Source organism: Nicotiana attenuata, chromosome 6, assembly GCF_001879085.1.
Source record: "Nicotiana attenuata strain UT chromosome 6, NIATTr2, whole genome shotgun sequence".
Classification (NCBI taxonomy): domain Eukaryota; kingdom Viridiplantae; phylum Streptophyta; class Magnoliopsida; order Solanales; family Solanaceae; genus Nicotiana; species Nicotiana attenuata.
Genome location: NC_031994.1, coordinates 79,893,376 through 79,901,000, shown reverse-complemented (window position 1 = coordinate 79,901,000; position 7,625 = coordinate 79,893,376). Strand labels below are relative to the sequence as shown.

The 7,625-nt window shown below is 40.6% G+C and overlaps 1 non-coding gene and 1 pseudogene across 1 annotated transcript; both read left to right on the top strand.

Annotated features, from left to right (window-relative positions):
* Positions 3,275–6,900, top strand: LOC109228024 (annotated as a pseudogene).
* TRNAV-UAC lies at positions 5,774–5,846 on the top strand. Its single transcript has one exon. It is a non-coding gene; the product is annotated as a tRNA-Val (tRNA).

The following is a 7,625-nucleotide window of genomic DNA, read 5'->3' as shown; positions in this document are numbered from 1 at the left end:
GGCCGCCGGCGGAGGTGATGTCCGCGCGGGCGGAGGAAGGTGGTGTATGGCTGGTCTCTGAAGAGACGGAGGAGAGAGGTGGAGGGGGGGGGGGGGGGTTGGGCATTTCAGACACTTATATATTAAGTGTACCCATACTTGCCAACCGTTGGATCCTAGAACCTCGACTGCCCAGATTTCACGCTGGTGAAACGACGTTGTTTGGTTCTCTTAAAGGGATGGACCGGGTGGGAGACGGGTTCTGGGCTGGGTTTGGACGGGTCTAAGGGAAATTATTTGGGTTGAATGGGTGTAGATGGGTACTGGGCTCGAATAAATTAAGAGGAATTGGCCCAAGCTGATTTCCCTCTTTTGTATTTCTAAATCAAATCAATTTCCAAAATTCCTTTTACATTCTCTTTTTTTTTCCAAAATTAAATCAAAATCTGAAATAAAACCTAATTAACCTATCAAAACACTAATTAACCTAGATGACAATTATCACAATTAATTAACCAACAAATTAAAAAAAAACTATTCAAAATCAAAGTTAAACTTAAAGAGTTCAAATTAAACTATTTTTTTGCGATTTTCCCTTTTTATAAAGCCACTAAATTGAATAATTCTTAAAATGCAAAAATTAACACCTAAATGCACATGCAACACATTTTTTTGTATTTTTCACTAATTAAAATGCACAAACAAAAATGCAAACAATTAACAGAAAATGTCACAAAAATCCACAAAATTGCAAACATTGAAAAAAGTTATTTTGTTTTGAATTTCTGGGAGTAATTCATATAGGGCAAAAATCACATGCTCACAGTGCCAGCTCACACACGAGTCACCAGCCCAGAGTTTTCTTCATCTTCATCTTCAATCTTGTCCCTTAGCTGTTGGGCGGACTCCAGAGTTACACGGATGACATTCCTTTTAGGCTTACGGGGCCTCCTAGCCGGCCTTTTCTTTTCTGGTCCTGGAGAACTCGGAGCCTCCTTTCTTTTCTTCTCTTTGCCCTACTTCGGAGCAAATGAGGAAAGAAGTGCCTCTTTGTCAGCAGAGGGGGACCTCATTGGCACATTCTTCCCGAGGCCTATGAAAAGGAAAAGATGGGTAAGTCCAATAACGAAGCCCGAATGAAAACCGTTGTAAGGAAAGAAGATTACCATGGTTAGGGGCCTCCCATTGACCCTTTGATAACTCCATCCAAGCACGCTCGGAGTAAGATTTTTATGACACTAATCCCTCGACCAATTGCCTCAGGTCGAGGATCACTTCCGACACAATGGCCACAGTTGCAACACAAAAAACATAGATGAGGGGAAGGCGAGCAGTAAAACGGCGGAGATAGATATTCAAATGCAAAGCAATACTTACGCTGCATTTTCCATTTTTCAGGAAACAACATGTCCTCAGTAGGGATCAGGTCCGAAGTCTTTATTTGGACGAACCGACCCATCCAACCACGGTCTCGGGTCTCGTCTATGCTCGAGAACAGGGGTTTGGTGGCTCGACGATAAAGCTTGACCACGCCTCCACGATAAAGCCGGGGACTGTAGAGAAGCATGAGGTGATCGAGGGTAAAAGGATGCCCTCGATCTTGCTTGCAAAAAATCGGAGGAGGATCACGATCCTCCAGAACAACGGATGTATTTGGCCTAGAGTGATGTCGTACCTCTTGTAAAAGGCGACGATGACAGGGTCGAGGGACCTTTCATGAAGGGGTAAGTGTAGAAACTCAGATACCCCTCCATATGAGTTGTGATGGATTCCTCGGGGGTAGGAACTACTACATTTTTGCCTACCCAGTCGCACTCCTCTTTCACCTTCTCGAGGAGATCTTTTGTAATCGTACATATGTACCTCGACATCGGTTCGCACCGACCCGGTGTCGAGGGTGTATTCTCCACCTTGAAATCAGTGGCAGTGGCGCACTTTGTCGGAACGAAGTCCTTAAGAGGATGCTCCGCCGCGGCTACGGCGCCGGCGGACTTTGACGACGAAGCGTTTTTCTTGTGTGGGACAGTTTTTGAGGTCTTAGCCATTTTTGCAGATGGGGAAGAATGAAATGGGGAAAGAACACTTGGTGTTTTACAATGAAACAAGTAAGGAAATTCAGAGATCTGAAAATATAGAGCTCTGAAGAAGACAAAGATTTTGGAAATTAGAGGGAAGAAAATTTGTAAGTAAAGTTTGAAAGATGAAGAAAGATGCATTTATAGGTTGAAGACGACGGTTCAGTGCCAGTGGTGGCCGACCATCGATTGACAAGCATTAAATGCCTAGAGAACTGTACCGATGAGACGTTTCGGTAAACTCTGCCGCTTATGTCATGATAAACCGAGGGGGTGTTCGAAGACTCAATTCGTTCCTTATCGCGACACTTCAAGAAACGAGGGGACTATCTGTATACGGTCTAATTCGGGCTTGCCTAGTTTTGTGTGGCGATCGGAGTTAGGGTGACAGACCAAGTCTCGGCCTCGTATTGTATCGAGTCTCGGCACGGGGATTGACCGCCAAACTCATGAATCAATGACCGGTCAAGATCGAAACCCACCACGATCGAGATCGAAGCAGGATAGAGAATGAGCGAGATCGAAGGGAGCATATGGAAAGCCGAAATATCCGTGATCGGGCAAAGATCGTGGCGGAAATCTCGGCACATATCGAGTCAGGACCGGTCATTTAGCCAATCATGGGATTTCCTTCCATATTTAGAATTGTACCATAAGTAGAATTCCTCTACTATATAAAGGGGGTTTCTAATCACTTTGAAATCATCACATTCACGTATAACAAGGCAATATATTACTTTTTCTCTCTTAAACTCTGTTGTTCAGTTCATCTATTCATTAAGCATACTCAGTTGGTTCGAGGGCGATTTAGCTCGAGGGCCACAGATGTTTATCACATTGGTTTGCTTAATTTTACTGTTAATTTCTAACATTAATTCTCATATTTATCAGTTTGTGCAAAGTGAAATCACATATCCTTAAAACCACTTATAAGTTTAATTGTTATCCAATTTTAAGGGAAAACATAAGACTAAACAGTTTTCAAATGCAAAACAATGTCGTTCTAATTTAAGGTTGTAATTTTTCATCTCTAAATCTGGTAGATGTATTGAACCTCTAGTCTTTGAATAAAAGAATAAAGCTAAAATTCGAACCTCCTAATAATGGTAACTTAGGGTGTGTTTGGTAAGTTACTAAGTCATACCATGAAAGTGTGGGAGAGGGTGGTAGAAGGTAGAATAAGGTGGGCAGTTTCTATATCCGGAAACCAGTTCGGGTTCATGCCGGGTCGTTCTACTACGAAAGCTATCCACCTTATCAGGAGGTTGGTGGAACTATACAGGGATAGGAAGAGGGATTTGCATATGGTGTTTATCGACCTAGAGAAGGCGTATGAAAAGGTTCCTAGGGACGTCCTTTGGAGGTGTCTGCAGGTGAAAGGTGTGCCGATGGCTTACATTAGAGCGATAAAGGATATGTATGATGGAGCTATGACTCGGGTTAGGTTTATGGGAGGTGACTTAGAGCCTTTTCCGGTTGTTATAGGGTTACACCAAGGATCTGCACTCAGCCCGTTCTTATTTGCTCTGGCGATGGACGCACTGACACACCATATCCACGGAGAGGTGCCATGGTGTATGTTGTTCGCTGATGATATAGTTCTGATTGATGAGACGCGAGGCGGCGTGAATGGGAGACTGGAGGTATGGAGGCAGGCCCTGGAGTCTAAAGGTTTCAAGTTGAGTAGGACTAAGACAGATTATGTGGAATGTAAGTTCAACGACGTGACGGGGGAAGCGGATGTGGAAGTCAGGCTTGACTCACAGGTCATCCTCAAGAGAGAAAGTTTTAAGTACTTCGGGTCAATTATCCAGGGAGATGGGAAGATCGGCGGGGATGTTACGCACCATATTGGGGTGGGGTGGATGAAATGGAGGTTAGCGTCTGGAGTCCTGTGTGACAAGAATGTGCCACCGAAACTCAAAGGTAAGTTCTATAGAGCGGTGGTTAGACCGGCCATGCTGTATGGAGCTGAGTGTTGGCCAGTCAAAAATTCACATATGCAGAAGATGAAAGTAGCAGAAATGAGGATGTTGAGATGGATGTGTGGGCACACTAGGCTAGATAAGATTAGGAATGAAGATATTCGAGAGAGGGTGGGTGTGGCTCCCGTGGACGACAAGATGCGGGAAGCGCGGCTTAGATGGTTCCGACACGTACGGAGGAGAAGCCTAGATGCACCGGTTAGGAGGTGTGAGCGGTTAACTTAGCAGGCACGAGAAGAGGCAGAGGGCGACCTAAGAAGTATTGGGGCGAGTTGATCAGGAAGGACATGAAGCGGCTTCAGATTTCCGAGGACATGGCTCTTGATAAGAACATGTGGAGGTCGAGCATTAGGGTGGTAGGCTAGGGGGTAGTCGAGAGTTCTTCCCTCTTTATATCGGGTAGTCTGAAAGAGTTTTGTTTAGGTTTGTTAGCGGTCTATGTTGTGTTCACATTGTTATTGCAGAGTTTTGTGTTATTGTTCTTTCACTTATTCGTTGTTGTTATTTTCTTTCTGGCACATTTTGCTGTTACATGCCTTTTCTTTTGTTTCTTTTATGATATTATTGTCTCTCTTGTCGAGCCGAGAGTCTCCGAAAAACAGCCTATCTACCCTTTTCGGGGTAGGGGTAAGGTCTGCGTACACTTTACTCTCCCCAGCATGTTGTTGTTGTTGTTAGGGTGTGTTTGGTATGAAAGAAAATGTTTTCGATGGAAAATATTTTTCTAGAAAATGTTTTCATGGAAAATGATGGTTATAACACTTATTTTTCCTTGTTTGGTTGGTGAGTGAAAACCTTTTTCCAGAAAATATTTTCTAGTGTTTGGTTAGAGAGTAAAATATTTTTAGGAAAATAATTATTTATTATGCTACTCTCCTCAAACCCCCCTTCCCCAAGTCCCTATGTTTCCTGTGCTCTCCCCCACCCCACCCCCTCGCCCCCCCCTCCCCAAATACCCAACATTTTTATGACACTATTTTTTTCAAAAATTTAACTATTATTCTAAAAATTCACACAAACCCAAAGAAACTAATGTGTTGCTTTACTTTTTTACGCAAAAAACATCGTTTTAAATTTGTGTTTCATAACTAAAAAAATACTCTTTTTCTGGTTGGAAAAAGAAAGTACTATTTCTACAACATGAAAATAAAAATACTCATTTGTTGAAATGAAAAAAATACTTTTCTATATCATGGAAAGAAAATACTTTTACTATATTTATTTTGTTTTAAATGAAAGAAAATATTTTTTCTACATCATGAAAAGAAAGTACTTTTTTTGTAAAAAAATTATATTGTGAAAAGAAAATATTCATTTATTGAAATGAAAAAAAAAACTCTATCTATAACAGGAAAATATAGTACTATTAACAATATTTCTATTTAGGGTAGGGGTGGGGATAGGGGTGGGCAAGGGTGGGTTGGGGTTGTGGGGTTGGGTTGGTTGGGGTTGGTGGGGAGGTGGATTGAGGGAAGGTTGAAAAAGAATTTTGGAAAATATTTTTCCTTCTCTTGATAGGGAAAATATTTTCCTCCAATTAAAGCAAAATGAGTTGATGGAGGAAAATATTTTCTAAAACATTTAAACCACCGCACCCTTAGAAGGTATCATTTTCCTGGTTCTACGAGTTCTAGTAGGAAAAGCATATTGGCGTACATACAAAAAATTTAATAGGTTATTTATGCCTAGTACTGACATACTAAATTTATTTGATGGATAGAAAAGGACATCAAAGTTGCTGTGGTGTAGTGGCTATCACGTCAGTCTTACACACTGAATGTCCCCAGTTCGATCCTGGGCAGCAACAGATATTATATATTTCCTTCAATTAGCTGGACTAATGTTATGATAATAGTATGCAGAACGGACAGAAAAAATTCATGGCACTTGAGGTTTTAAATCTTAAGGTTTGTTATTGTTTGTGACGAGTGAACATAGTTCAAAGAAAGGGTTAATTTCACTAATGGTTATCTAACTTATTATTTATTTCGTGCTAACTCAAACTCTCTCAAGATGGATCCTCAACCTTATGCAACTCAAAACACAATACCACCCAAACCCCCACACATTGATCAAACCCCCACAATACCTCTAATCCAATGCTCTTCACACCTACTGACAACCAACCCGACATAGAATTTCCAGAGTTTGACTCAGAAGAACACATGATTGATCACTCAATACTAGCACACACACGGGGCATTAAATTCATATCTCTAACAGAAGAAGAGAGACAACGAATTTATGAGCCATGAAAGAATACTATCATTGTGAAACTAGTGGGAAAACGTATGTTACACCACTACTTAAAGAAAAAAATTCAAGAATTATGGAGTTCAACAGAAGATCTCCAATTGATTAATCTCGGAGAAGATTACTACATAATTAATTCAAAAGAAAGGAAAATATGGATAAAGCTATATAACATGGGCCTTGGTTCATTAATGGGCACTTCCTCTCCATTACAAGATGGAAACCAAATTTTGTAGCTATAAAAGAGAGAGTAACTACATCGGCAGTATGGGTTAGACTCCCTCAATTGCCTATAGAATTTTACGATGTGAAAATTCTGGAAAAAATTAGAAATGCAATTGAACGTCTATTAAAAATCGACGTTTGTACATCAACCACTTTAAGGGGCCGTTATGCAAGACTGTGTGTGGAGCTTCCGTTAGAAATCCCAGTCCAACCCTTTCTCTATGTTTGCCACCACAAACAATTCATCCATTATGAAGGAGAGAACTTTCTTTGTAAAAGTTGTGGACGACTGGGACACACAGCAAGGCAATGTATTTATATTTCACATAATACCAAAGACAATGTGGAACCAACCATGGAGCAATCAACAACAACAAAGGTAGAAAACAATCAAGAAGAATGGAAAACATTGTCATTCACCAAAGGAAGGCAACGAGGTGCAAGAGGTAATAAAAAATACAACAATGCAAATACAACCGAGAACTCCAATGGCCAAGGTATCTCAGTCAAATTGTTCAATGCCAACACTGGTAAGTACTTAGATATACAAATATTACAGTACAAATCCAAGGAACATAAGAATCCTACTTCTTCGATAGATAAAAATAGTGCAAAACATACGACCATCATGGTTGAAGAAAAAACCACTTTTCCAACAAAAAATAATTTTTCCCTTCTGAATGATGAGCAAATGGTTTTGGAAGAAATCACTAATGGGGAAAAAATCAAAATGATAATACCAATAGTTGCCATGCAATTGAACAAATGTCCACACCTAACGGAGACATTGACATGTTGGAAAATAACGTATCTTCTCCTAACAAAATCAAAAATTAAAATAATAATATTGCCATGCAAAATAATCCACTAAATGACAAAACTACCCCCCTCCCCCTCCCTAGTAAACATAATCAAAGGGTTACAAATGACCTAACTAACCGGCAAATCAGTAATAAGCTTCCCTTAACCAAAAATCTCAACCAAAATCTTTCTTTAAGATTTGGAAATCCTTCCACCCCTAAGCGTGCCATCCAAATGGCAAAGGAGGAAGACAACAATGGACAAATGTCCTCCAACCTTGAGCACGTAATGGATACAAGATCAGCCT